Source organism: Physella acuta, unplaced genomic scaffold (assembly GCF_028476545.2).
Source record: "Physella acuta isolate Inbredline_101_S28 unplaced genomic scaffold, ASM2847654v3 ptg000351l, whole genome shotgun sequence".
Classification (NCBI taxonomy): Eukaryota; Metazoa; Mollusca; class Gastropoda; family Physidae; genus Physella; species Physella acuta.
In genome coordinates, this window is record NW_026731870.1 from 23,594 (window position 1) to 37,981 (window position 14,388).

Sequence of the window (14,388 nt, forward strand, 5' to 3'; positions counted from 1 at the left end):
GATATTAAAAGTGATAATAAAAGTAACAATAAAAGTGATACCAAAAGTGATAATAAACATATTAAAAAAGGGATAATTTGGATCTAGTTGTACACAGCTTCTAAAAATTCATTAAGATTTTAAATACTTTTAATATTAGTCTGGGGGTTGGGGTAGAATTAGGGTGGGGGGGGGACCTGACAAAATCGCGCCAATAATTCTTGCACATCTTCACGTCGCCGTGGAATCTCGTCAACAAAATCCGAGATTTCCGGAGACTTGAGGGTGGGGCGAGAACATACCAGCCGCCTTCAACTGGTCCAACGGAAGAGAGCGGAACTCGTGTGACCCGCATTGCGTTTTCGTTTGGCGCGGACCTCGTAGTGGTTTCCCCTGAGGTCCGGTCGGACTAGTCTGCAATGCGAGAGTAACAATCTCGTCACAAAGTCGCGTTCGCGCTGAGAACATGTATACGGCATAGGTGTAGATTGTAGAACAAAAGTATAGAAAGCAGATACATTTATCAGGAAATATTTCACAGATTAAATAAGCCTTTGAGTGTTTCTAGTGTTATCATTATTTAAGGGATTTTTTAAAAGTATAAAAGTATAAATACAAAGGCACTACAATCTTTTATGCAGCTTCTATTAAGAACTATGAAAATAGACAAAGGATAGAAATGCTTATTATCGATAGCCTATATATATATATATATATATATATATATATATATATATATATATATATATATATATATATATATGTATGTATATATATATATATATATATATATATATATATATATATATATATATATATATATATATATATATATATATATATATATATATATATATATATATATATATCATAATGTAATAGGCTTATAACATTGTTCTGAAACTTCGGAAAAGTTGGGATTGATATTTGCCATCGTGCTAAAACTTTCTATTGCTGTATTACATGTGGTGGTTTTTTTTAAACACACTCAAAAATGAAATCAGCAACACCTTGTTCGTAAAACGGCAGCGATTGTATACCCAACGCATAAGAACGTGTCCAGTCTAAATATAACCTATGACTCGAGGAAATCAATACGGTGTTTTAAGTAGGTCAAGTTCCGTATACATGTTCTCAATGTGAACGCGACGTTGTTAAAGGCAGAACCTACTGCATGTGTGCATGCGTGCGTGCGTTTAAGTGTGTCGTGTCGTGTACGCGTGTGTATATGTGTCATGTATGTGTGTGTGTATGTGCGCACGCACCTGTGTATGTGTCCGTGATTGGGCGTGTCCCGTGGGTGTGTGTGTGCGTGTGTGTGTATATTAAATATATATATTAAATATAAAGCGTATGCATGTATATATATATATATATATATATATATATATATATATATATGGTCTGTACATATATTCTTAGCCATTGTGAGCAATAGCTACCTAATATTGCAATATGTAAGTAATACCAAGTATAGTGTGAAATATCTAACCTGTGTGTATCTGTTATCGCCCATACAACAAAAAACTCACAGCATGCGGCCTAATAAAGGCGTGCTTTCCCATAATACTTAAGTGCATAACTTATCATTATCAGAACAATCTGAAAAAGTAAATAAAACAAGAGAAGGATAAGATGATATCACTTGATAAACACCGAAAAATTGTGAGGCCTTGATCTTGTTATATGGTTCTATTGACCGCGCTAGTGTGGTGGGCGGTGGGGGGATCCTTTGTGTTGAGTGAGTACTGAATGAATGAAGTGTGGAGGTTCTCGCCTGCTCTCGATGAAGTTCATGGACCTATATAAGTATCACATACCTAGTCAAATGTGAAGTGTACAGCTGCAAATGAATGGGGTGCTGCCCTTTCATATGCTTATAGTGGGCGTTCGAATTCTGAGGTGTATATAGTGGAGCTACGCCCTTAAATTATACTGTCAAGTAGTAGCACGCAATAAATTGTTTCTTTTACTGCTTTTGTTAATGTACAACAACATATTAATCCTTAATGTTAGTATATTGTTTTTATGTTTAAATGTATCATTCATATTCGCTATCATATCATCTTTTCCTTTTAAAACCCAAGACACATGCGGTCGCCCCTTAAAGCTCCCTCCACGTTTGTCAGTATCCGACAATTTTCTCGGCAGTCCCCCATGACAGTCCTGCCTCTGTCAGCTGCTTCTCCGCCTTGCGCCGCAGCGTCTTCTCTGCTTTCTTTTTCCTTGAGGCGTCCAGTTTAGCGCCATTCATGCTACATCTTCTTGATTCACTCTAAGGACATATTCGCGGTAGTTAATATTTGTATTTCATTTTTATTGACCTAGGCATGTTTAATATATATATATAATCCTTCTGATGTCATCTATCAAACGACGTTAGTCAAAATATGTGTGCCAGTTACTGCCTTAAAATATCAACTGAGCACATCAAAAGTTGTAAGTTTTAAAACTTTATTTCCTTTCACCTATTTATTTCTAACTTACCTATCGCCTGCATAGGTACAAAAATCGACTGTTTCATTTGTAAATCCAGCTACAACACACATCACCGAATGAATTTATTTTGACAATTAAAGGTCTAACGATTTGATATCTTGATCGTTCTCAATGATCTGATGTCGGTACCAAACTTAATGCTTTACATTCCTTTTGACGATCCCGGGGAAAAGTTGGGGCAGGTAGCCATCTGGTTCTACATTCCCAGGATAACTGTGGCCTCTAACACATCCATTTCCCATTCTATAGTCCCAGGATAACTGTGGCCTCGACCACATCCATTTCCCATTCTATAGTCCCAGGATAACTGTGGCCTCGACCACATCCGTTTCCCATTCTACAGGAGAACTGTGACCACAACCATTTCCCCAGTGGCGTAGCCAGGATCGTCTCAAGGGGGGGAGGGGGGTTCCAATTTTTACCCGGGGACAAACTTTCGATTTGCACCCCCTCCCCCTCAAACTTTCGTTTTTGCACCCCCCCCCTCAAACTTTTGATTTGCACCCCCCCCCCAAACTTTCGGTTTGCACCCCCCCTCAAACTTTCGATTTGCACCCCACCCCCCCCCCCCCCTTATACTTTTTATATATACCGAGGGGTCTATGGGGGGGTTATGACCCGCCCTAACCCCCCTGCCTACGCCACTGCATTTCCCATTCTATAAGATAACACTGGCCTCGACCACATCCATTTCCCATTCTATAGTCCCAGGATAACTGTGGCCTCGACCACATCCGTTTCCCATTCTATAGTCCCAGGATAACTGTGGCCTCGACCACATCCATTTCCCATTCTATAGTCCCAGGATAACTGTGGCCTCGACCACATCCGTTTCCCATTCTATAGTCCCAGGATAACTGTGGCCTCGACCACATCCATTTCCCATTCTATAGTCCCAGGATAACTGTGGCCTTGACCACATCCGTTTCCCATTCTACAGGAGAACTGTGACCACAACCATTTCCCATTCTATAAGAGAACAATGGCCTCGACCACATCCTTTTCCCATTCTATAAGATAACAATGGCCTCGACTACATCCGTTACCCATTCTATAAGATAACAATGGCCTCGACTACATCCGTTACCCATTCTATAAGATAACAATGGCCTCGACTACATCCGTTACCCATTCTATAAGATAGCAATGGCCTCGACTACATCCGTTACCCATTCTATAAGATAGCAATGGCCTCGACTACATCCGTTACCCATTCTAGTTTCACCTCAGCACTTCCCACCACACAAAACTTCCTTCCTGTCGGCTTTTTTGGGAATGCTTCTTACATTTTTCATTGACCATGACATTTTTTAATTGTATTCATGTACTTACCAGATTAGATTATGTAATGAGTGTTAAAATTAAGGACCAGTGTATAATTTAATGAGTTGTCTAAATACAGCACCAGTGTCACCCACAATTGTATGCCTTAAATATTGTAAATAGCAGCCATGTTATTTTATGCTTTAAATATTGTACAGCCAAGATATTTTATGCATTAAATATTGTAAATAGCAGCCAAGATATGCCATGCATTAAATATTGTAAATAGCAGCCAAGATATTTTATGCATTAAATATTGTAAATACCAGCCAAATTAGATGTATATTTTAATGACTTATTTACTTTAAATATTGATTTATTTAGCCTATATACCGATGCTAAATTTTAATCTAATTGTATATTATAAAATCAGACGGCAATCATCTTGTCTAAATGATTGTACAGTGCATTAAAATATTAAAACATCCGAGTTTGTTTTTTCTTCCTGTATGTATCCGCTAGCTTTTAAGGGAGTTGCCCATGATTGCACAATCACATGCAACCGTAGTAAACAACAGAAGCTGGTCGGAGAAAGCAACTCCCCTTCCTCCCTTCTCCTGCTTGGCTACCATATATGGTCAGTTGGCTTGTCGGAGAAATTCCCTTTCCAACTGTATTTCCAAATATGGTCAGGTAATATATTGTTTCTAATGTCAACCTTAAATAAAAATTCCATAGGAGAAAAAAAACTGGCGGAAACTAACGACAAGTAACGAATCGATGCGTGACCCCGACCTCGTGAGGCGTGACGTGTTTATCAACACCACGCTTAGAGATCGTGTGATCTGATCAGCGATATTTAATTCTACAGCTGTGATATAATCCTTTATTGTTCATGCTTGAGTTGCTGCATTTTTTAAGATAATAAAATCAAAATTTAGATCACGATTTCTTTTCTTGATCGTTCAGCACGAGTGATTGCCAAATAGACCTTTTTTTATGTAGGCCTAGCGTTTAAACGACATAATAAAAAGAGAAATGTGTCAATATTGTTTTTTTTTTTGTAAATACGGGAATATCCAGTATGACAAAAATACGGTAAACCCCCATAATCTAGATTGAACTGGTCACAACCGTCAAGCACCAGAGATAATGTACTATAATAGGTAGGGGTGGGGTATAAGGGGATAGAAGAGGGGTATAGGTAGGGGGAAGGGGTTGTTTTTTTTTTTAATATACGAGCACGGGATGGAGGGATGGGTAAGGTAGAGGGATATAGGTAGGGGAATTGGGGGTAAGAAGGGAGGGGATTGGGTAGGGGTAGGGTATAGTTAGGGAGGGGGGAGGGTAGGTTGGGCCATGGGAGAGCGGGAATAATTGGGGTCTTTGAGTGGGGTATAGGCAGGGGCGTAGCGAGGGGGGGCGGGGGGTGCGGACCGCACCGGGTGACACCATTTAGGGGGGTGACACCAAGGCAAAAAATAGCAAAATATATAGAGAAAAACTTGAAGGGGGGTGCAAATCGAAAACTTGAGGGGGGGGGGGGGGGTGCAAATCGAAAATTTGAAAGGTTGTCCTCGGGAAGGGTCGTTACGCCTCTGGGGGGGGGTGACACCATTAAGTGCCGCACCGGGTGACACCCGACCTCACTACGCCACTGGGTATAGGTATATGACGGATGGAGTGGGGGCTAGGATGTGCCCATTTCCGCATACAACTTTATTTAGTACAGAAAAAAAACAAATTATTATCAAGATAGAATACTACACCCCTTCCCCCCACCCCTAGAGCCTGAGGTCATTCAATTGAATCTACGACACCTATGACCAGCCGGGGATCTGAAAGCATACACTACTTCCGGCAAGCTCGACCAAAAACCTGCAACTGCAAGCTGTACATGATGGTCAACTTAATCTGGCCGAAATGGGTTTTTTTTTCCTTTCTTTCAAACCAGGCTTGTAATGTATTGTGCTTTAAATTTACAAAAAAGTTCGAAATACTAACATAGGTTTTTCTTTAAGTATTCAAAGCATAATATAGAGGAAGTGTATGTTTGTGTTTGAAATTATGTTTTATACTATACAACTAAAAAAGGAAAATTTTTGTTTTAATAAATGAGGAAATTCCTATCAATGTTTTAAAAATCAGCGTTGACCGCTCATCAGGTATAACTAAACCGTCTCCGTCTTCGCCTTGTTTAAAAAAAAAAAACTCCCAATGGAACGTAAACCAATAATAGCCACCTTCTAGACTTTTCTGTCCTGAATTTTTTTTTTTCTACTTCTTGTCTCTGTAGCAATGTTGAAAGTGCGCGAGAGAATTTTTGATCACGCACGTAGTTTCTAACTGCTGTAGCCGCCAGTTTTTCTTTCAGACTTTTTTCTCCGGGAAGGGGGGGGGGGGTAGACGTGCTCCGGTGGTGACACCCTTCCCCCTCCTCCCACCCAGAGATGACTGAAAGAAACTCTGGTAGCGGCTGGGGAATCTAACCGGTGAGGTTTTTTTTTTAAAATCTGTCATCGCTCACTCAGCGCAGGAGAAAATTAGAAGTTCAAAAACTGGTTTGATGAGACTGGCAATATGCCAGACATGCTGTTGTGTAGGCCCCGGGGCTTTGGCCAGCTGTCACAGTTCTCCTAGGACTCTCTTCACTGTGCCGGGTGTGGACTACTTCAACCAGGAAATAAAAAACGAGCGTTGGTTCATTTTATACACTACTTACTGTCTATTCCCTGAGGAAATAAAATTATCTCCCTTTTATTGTGTTATTGAGTGTAGTACTGTATAAAGTATTTTTATACTAATTTTGAGTGTATTACTGTTTAAATATTTGTATACTAATTTTGAGTGTATTACTGTTTAAAGTATTTATACTAATTTTGAGTGTATTACTGTTTAAAGTGTTTTTATACTAATTATCGAATTCATTTAAATATTGTTTCTTTAAAAATGGGTGTTAAGGGATTCGACCACAAACCCATCCACACTAAGACGAACACTGACCCAAGTAACTTTTTGTGTTTAAAACAACTCATTTTCTAAGATTTTATTCATACATGATGTCACCAGATTTTATTCCAGGCATCTCTTAGGGGGGTGGGGGCGGTATTTTATGTGTCGGCTGACTTTGTGGTGTGAAGTAAACATCGTGACGCCGACGATGAATGAACGACAAAAAAACTAGTGTCTAAAGTTGCATGTTTTCGTCTATGCTAATTACTGCATTTCTTCTATCTCTGTACTCTAATACACACAAAAGAAGAAGCGGCCTTGGAATTGGCATGTTAAGTTCCCCGATTCAGGAACTGAGCTGTTGGACAAAGAGTGGGGTAAGTGAAAACTTGACGTCTGAGTCACGTACGGGACCTTCGCATTTGATGAGCGTCGAGGTTTCTGACGGTTCCCAGAAAGAACCGCAACGGAAAAAAGCGCAACGGAAAAAAGCGCAAATCAAAAAGCGCAACGGAAAAAAAGCGCACACGGAAAAAAGCGCAAAGAGAAAAAAGCGCACACAGAAAAAAGCGCAAAGAGAAAAAAGCGCAAACGGAAAAAAGCGCAAAGAGAAAAAAGCGCACACAGAAAAAAGCGCAAACAGAAAAAAGCGCAAACGGAAAAAAGCGCAAAGAGAAAAAAGCGCAAACAGAAAAAAGCGCAAAGAGAAAAAAGCGCACACAGAAAAAAGCGCAAACAGAAAAAAGCGCAAACGGAAAAAAGCGCAAAGAGAAAAAAGCGCAAACGGAAAAAAGCGCAAACAGAATAAAGCGCACACGGAAAAAAGCGCAAACGGAAAAAAGCGCAAACAGAAAAAAGCGCAAACGGAAAAAAGCGCAAACAGAAAAAAGCGCACACAGAAAAAAGCGCAAACAGAAAAAAGCGCAAACGGAAAAAAGCGCAAACAGAAAAAAGCGCACACAGAAAAAAGCGCAAACGGAAAAAAGCGCAAACAGAAACAGAAAAATGCGCAACCAGAAAAAAACACAACGAAAAATGTGCAAAAGAGAAATTTAGCACAAAGACCATATGGACTAGATGACACATTTATACATGATTGTTAGGGCTGCTGTGAGAGTGTCGTGTTTGATCACGTGATCTACTACCATTTAAAGCGTACCACTACCATCTGCATTCCCATCACCACGAAACAGGCGATAATCACTTCACACAATGCCTATTCTTTTCTTGGTCAATAATTATTCAACTACTATTCTCGTATAAACATAAAACTATCGACATTACACGAAGTATCTTTCACATTCTCCCTAGTCCGAACTACCTAGCTTGCATACCATAACAACCCGTTCCTATGGCAAAACTTCACTCTCTTTCATCCGCGTCATCAAACATGCATTCGTCATATCTCTCGTAACAACATTCATTCGCACCAAAATAACAATTTTGTATTTAATATTTTTTTCACATCATGACGCACCTACCTACCTACCTACTACCCACCTACCCACTTACCCGCCTACATACTTACCAAACTACCCACCAAAAAAGTATCGGCGAAGTTCGTAAGTTTCGTAAACTGTACTAGACATCTTTTTTTTTAATGAAAATTCATTGACATCATTGACATATGTTACATATATGTTACATTTTGCGACAACCTTAATTAGTGCGTTGGGCTTGTATGAAAACTCACTTCGAACTAACTCAATTACATGCTATTTATTTTAACATTACACGGTAAGCGTCACCCAACTGTTGTGATGTGAGGTGAGGACAGGTTCGACAATAAACCAACACGAAAGTACGAAAGAGACATAGACTGCCTATTAGAGAATGGACCCCTTAACTTTCCTAACCCCACCATTTATTATACCCTACCTAACCTCTAAATTTCCTGCGCTAAATGTCACTTCCCTCCCAATCGTTCCTATTCTACAGAATTGCGTATACTATTTATTTACATTCTTTAATCTCAATAAAACTAAAAAAGACTTTTGTTTGAAGGGTAATGCATATAAGTATTCGCATAGATTTAGAGTAGCGTCCCTTTTGTTTACATGTTTTCAACTCCAAAATCAAACAACTACTGCCTTGTAGTTTGTTCTTGGTTGGACAAAGGCTATGGAAGCAAATCCAAAAAGAAAAGCAGGCTGAAATCGGAGTCAATGGCCTCAATGGCGCATAACCAGTTGACACGTAATCCTTAATTGTGATGGAAGCAAGGTCGAGTCGGCAAAAGCTCATGGTTGATAAATTCGAAAAAAGTCTCGAGTTCAAACCCTCTGGCAGATAAGGCTCGATCCCTCCCAACACTAATAATTAAGAACGAAGAAGAAGAAGAAGAAAGGTATGCAAGCTAGGTAGTTCGGACTAGGGAGAATGTGAAAGATACTTCGTGTAATGTCGATAGTTTTATGTTTATACGAGAATAGTAGTTGAATAATTATTGACCAAGAAAAGAATAGGCATTGTGTGAAGTGATTATCGCCTGTATCGTGGTGATGGGAATGCAGATGGTAGTGGTACGCTTTAAATGGTAGTATATCACGTGATCAAACACGACACTCTCACAGCAGCCCTAACAGTCATGTATAAATGTGTCATCTAGTCCATATGGTCTTTGTGCTAAATTTCTCTTTTGCACATTTTTCGTTGTGTTTTTTTCTGGTTGCGCATTTTTCTGTTTCTGTTTGCGCTTTTTTCTGTGTGCGCTTTTTTCTGTTTGCGCTTTTTTCCGTTTGCGCTTTTTTCTGTTTGCGCTTTTTTCTGTGTGCGCTTTTTTCTGTTTGCGCTTTTTTCCGTTTGCGCTTTTTTCTGTTTGCGCTTTTTTCCGTTTGCGCTTTTTTCCGTTTGCGCTTTTTTCCGTTTGCGCTTTTTTCCGTGTGCGCTTTATTCTGTTTGCGCTTTTTTCCGTGTGCGCTTTTTTCTCTTTGCGCTTTTTTCCGTTTGCGCTTTTTTCTGTTTGCGCTTTTTTCTGTGTGCGCTTTTTTCTCTTTGCGCTTTTTTCTGTTTGAGCTTTTTTCTCTTTGCGCTTTTTTCCGTGTGCGCTTTTTTCTCTTTGCGCTTTTTTCCGTTTGCGCTTTTTTCTGTTTGCGCTTTTTTCTGTGTGCGCTTTTTTCTCTTTGCGCTTTTTTCCGTTTGCGCTTTTTTCTCTTTGCGCTTTTTTCTGTGTGCGCTTTTTTTCTCTTTGCGCTTTTTTCCGTGTGCGTTTTTTTCCGTTGCGCTTTTTGTTTTGCGCTTTTTTCCGTTGCGCTTTTTTCCGTTGCGGTTCTTTCCGGCCACCGTTTCTGACACATAGACAACCTTTATATCGAAGCGCCTTCTAATATCCGCACCAAACACACGTGTCATACAAACACAACATCGAACTGAACAATACATACAAAACAGTACATACAAAAAAATACATACAAAACAACACATACAAAACACCCAGCCAAGTTGCAAATGCAACCTACTCTATGCACGAGGTGCGCCAAGCGCCCACAGAGAAACTGACCAGATCTACATTCTGGCTATAAGATAAAAGGGGCCAATGCCAGTGGCCACACGGCCTTATATACCCCTTGACTCGCCGGAAGTTAAGCCCAGTAGCCGCTGTCCAGTACAACAGTCACGCACCGATTAGCACACAATACAATAATACAAAATAAATCAACAAAACACCTGCTCTCACACACAGACACACACACACACACACGCAGGGAGAAGTGGCTGTTCATTATTAGTTACTCCTTTTTTTTTTTATTAAAAAATTAAACACTTCAATAATTGAAGAAGAAAAAAATTATCTCTGTGTTATGACTGGACTCGTACTACACGACTGTGTTCTACGCATTAAGACAAAGTTTTCACGGAATTGGAGTCACATTTATACCGGATCTGCATTTTTTTCGGGTGACCTTTGTCGTGAGGTCAGCGTCGTCAGCTTATTATTTAAAAATTGTTTCTCTCAAAGGTGTTAAACACAATTTCTTTCGTGACATTGGTAAGAGTGGAATTTTTAGTTAATTATTTTTCTGTAACGCCTTGGTGTTAGTACCGTTTTAAAACTTATTTTAGCCATCGAATACGTGTTTTATAATCTATTAAAATGACATGTGTGTTAAATATTAGATTAGTACAATTTGCGACTTGAGTGTCAATGTTTTAAAATTTGTATTTTAATTTTTACAGAATAGAAGTAAATGTGTTAGGTAATTTTTACAGAATAGAAGTATAAATGTTAGAGGGCTGAAAATTTAATTCGTCGGTGTAATTATTGTTTAAATAGTTGTAGGTTTAAGACCATTTGATAATGATATACTCACGGCTCTCCGGTACCTTGGCAACATTACACACAAAACCTACAAATGTCACTGTCCCGTACACAAAACCTACCAACATCACTGACCCTTACCCAAAACCTACCAACGTCACTGACCCGCACACACAAAACCTACCAACGTCACTGACCCGTACACCCAAAACCTACCAACATCACTGACCCTTACCCAAAACCTACCAACATCACTGACCCTTACCCAAAACCTACCAACATCACTGACCCTTACCCAAAACCTACCAACGTCACTGACCCGTACACCCAAAACCTACCAACGTCACTGACCCGTACACCCAAAACCTAGCAACGTCACTGACCAGTACACCCAAAACCTAGCAACGTCACTTTACCGTACAAAACCTAGCAACGACCCCTGACCCATACACTAAAAACTCGGCAAAGCCCCTGTACCATAAACTAAAAATCTGGCAAAACCCCTGCCCATTACACTAAAAACTTGACAACGCCCCCGCCCTGCACCCAGAACTGACAACGAAACTGTCTTAAACACTATAAAGTTCTGCCTGTTAATATAGAGATATCTAGATCTATCTACTTACGACACCCCGTATAACTGCAACACACTGCAAAATGAAACTAACGTTGCAAGAAAACTGCTTTCGTTTTAGTTAATTCTAGAAAATAGCCGCCATATTTGCTTCTGTTTCCTATGGTGCACCTACCACTTACTCCTTGGGATTTATGTGTTTCAAAGAGATTTAATATAAAGTGTGATATTTCTATATCTATAATATTGTCTATTGATGGTGGAATATAGATAAAACAGTTTAATAAAGGTAGGCTTTTGTTGTTGTTTTTTATAATTATTATTAAAATGTCTATCTAGAAAGATCTATGTATAAATAGAGTGTAGATAAAGTGATAAAAAAATCTTCAGCGACTGACAATCGGGACAAATTTTTTTAAAACTGATGTTACTATGTTGCTGTGAGTTGTAACTGAGTAACGCATTCTGTCGTTTTATTCAGAGTTTCTTCCAGGCATCTCTTCGGGGGTGGGGGGGGGGGCAAAGCCCCCCCCCCTCCCCGAAATTTTTTACCGCCCCCCCCCCCCCCCGAACGAAATGAAATTTATAGAATTTATATAGAAAATATATACTTTTAACAGTGTCCGCCCCCCCCCCCCCCCGAAGAAAGTTTACCGCCCCCCCCCCCCGAAAATTTCAAGTGCCCCCCCCGGAGAAAAAAGTCTGGAAGAAACACTGGTTTTATTTGTACGCATCCTGGATCGTGTGTTGATGTGCTATTTCAATTTTACTCAATAAAGTGTACATTTCTAAAATCAAACCAAAATCTGAAGAAATTAAATTTTTGGAGGATAAATTTCAGGCCCAGTGAAGAGGAAATGAAATCATCAGTTAAAATAATCTAGTGTGTGATTTATTTATGACCTACTTAATCTTCGTTAAAATTGAAAAAAAAAATTAATTACAAACTTCATAATAGTTGATTTATTTTCAATACTAGATTATTGTATTATGATTATTGTTTTTTTTTCCCTTGTCGGAAAAATAGTATTAAATAATAAGATTTCGCCTGGGGGAATTTTCAATTCGTTTAACGCACATGCGCAGTGGTGGGTTAGGCCTTCTGCAGACGACTATTTCTAGAAAATAAAATCTGCTCAGACGGTGCTGGCGACAGACATTGACCTGACGTGTGAGGCACTCACCACAACTCAAGCGTGAGTGTTGGTTAATTTTAGATCAGCCGTCTGCTTAACTCTTCGGCTGGTAGTTAGTATCATTTCCCGCTGAGTCTCATTAAATAATTAGTTTGTTATTTGAGTTCAGCGTTGTCGATCATGTCCGTCGCGGTTACCTTATCAATGAATAAATGAACGTAGGATATGAGTGCGCTAGTCTGTTTGCTTCACAGCTGTTTATATATATATATATATATATATATATATATATATATATATATATATATATATATATATATATATATATATATATATATATATATATATATGTGTGTGTGTGTGTGTGTGTGTGTGTGTGTGTGTGTGTGTCTGTATTTGTTTATATTTATATGAATGAATTTAAACGGCTTATACATAGTAATGTGTATTTGTTTGTGTGTGTGTGTGTGAGTGCGAGGGTGGATGTGTTCATTTTCGCCAAAAATACTTAATTGAAGAAAACAACAACTAAAGAATAAGATTTACACAATAACACCTTCCTCAATGTCTTGGGAGAGTCATGAAGGATTAGCCCCCCACCCCCTCTCGCCCCGCCCCCTCTCCCACCCGGTACCCTCTCTCAATATTTTCTGAAACTCCAAACAAGACCAGTTATTAATGCATCTTTACTTATATTTTGTAAAAAGGACCTTCTATGTTGTTTTTTTATTTATTTTATTATTTCTTGTTAAAATGTTATAAAATTGTACCCCTACCCTTTCCCCCTCCCCCTCCTCCCCCCCTCCCCCACATGTAATGGTTTATCATTCGACACAAGTAATAGTATGGAGTGATGCTGGAAGGGGGGGGGGGGCATCCAACATCTTAAACCTCACCCCCCCCCCCCCGCATACACATCTACAAAGATTTCTAGTTGTCCTATTCAAGTTCGTATGGTATTTGCCTAGCGTAGAACATATCTATAAATCTAATCGGGTAGTAAGGGGTAGCCTAACGGTACTGCTTTAGACTGCTAACCCTAAGTCTCGAGTTCGAATCTGGGTTCAAGTCAGTATAATGTACCTGAGCTTTGATGGGCACCTAACGTTATGGAAAGCCAAGGCGGCTGGGCATAGTTCTGACCACATTATCCTCCTGTATGCCGAGGTGTCTGAAACACATGAACTCTACTTCATCTACCCCATTCGTCTTGGGCACGAACAAGAAAAGATGATGAATACTGCTGTTATGTGGGATTACGGTATCTACATAGCTCTGTATGTCAATCTGTCTGCTGGAGCCTCTGTAAAAAAACGTATTAGCTACCAAAATTATTCTTTGAATAGTCGCGCATTGAGCCGCTTAATTAAGCCTCTCGTGTTTAAATCCACGACTTCCTTGGCCCCATATTCAGCTGTTTACTGGGGCCATTGGGCTCACAGCTACGGTAATATACGGTAGTGTGTGCGATGAAAGAAACAACAGTACACATTCTAATTGTTGGAAGACAAAACAGCTCAAATTGTCCAAATAAATGAGGCGATCCATTTCCTGTTGCTAGTGGCGTAGGTCGGGTGTCACCCGGTGTGTCACCCCCCCCCCCCCCCTGAGGCGTAGCGACCCTTCCCGGCGCTCGAGGACAAACTTTCAAACTTTCGATCGATTTGCACCCCCCCCCCCTCCACCCTTGTCGGGATTTGTCAAATTTGCTCTTAAAAGACTTTTTA

General features: G+C 39.7%; 1 protein-coding gene across 5 annotated transcripts in view; it reads left to right on the top strand.

Moving 5' to 3' along the window:
• LOC131941173 (uncharacterized) overlaps positions 1–14,388 on the top strand; it is a 30,762-nt gene that overhangs the window by 8,922 nt on the left and 7,452 nt on the right. Inside the window, exon 1 of one of the 5 annotated variants that reach the window (XM_059300189.1) lies at positions 11,583–11,814. The exons of 2 other annotated variants lie outside the window; for them this stretch is intronic. The gene's annotated coding sequence lies outside the window, so the exon portion shown is untranslated. Of the gene's footprint in view, positions 1–11,582; positions 11,815–12,650; positions 12,722–14,388 lie in introns of those variants that run through there. 2 more of the 5 variants (XM_059300183.1, XM_059300186.1) reach the window with 2 other exon arrangements.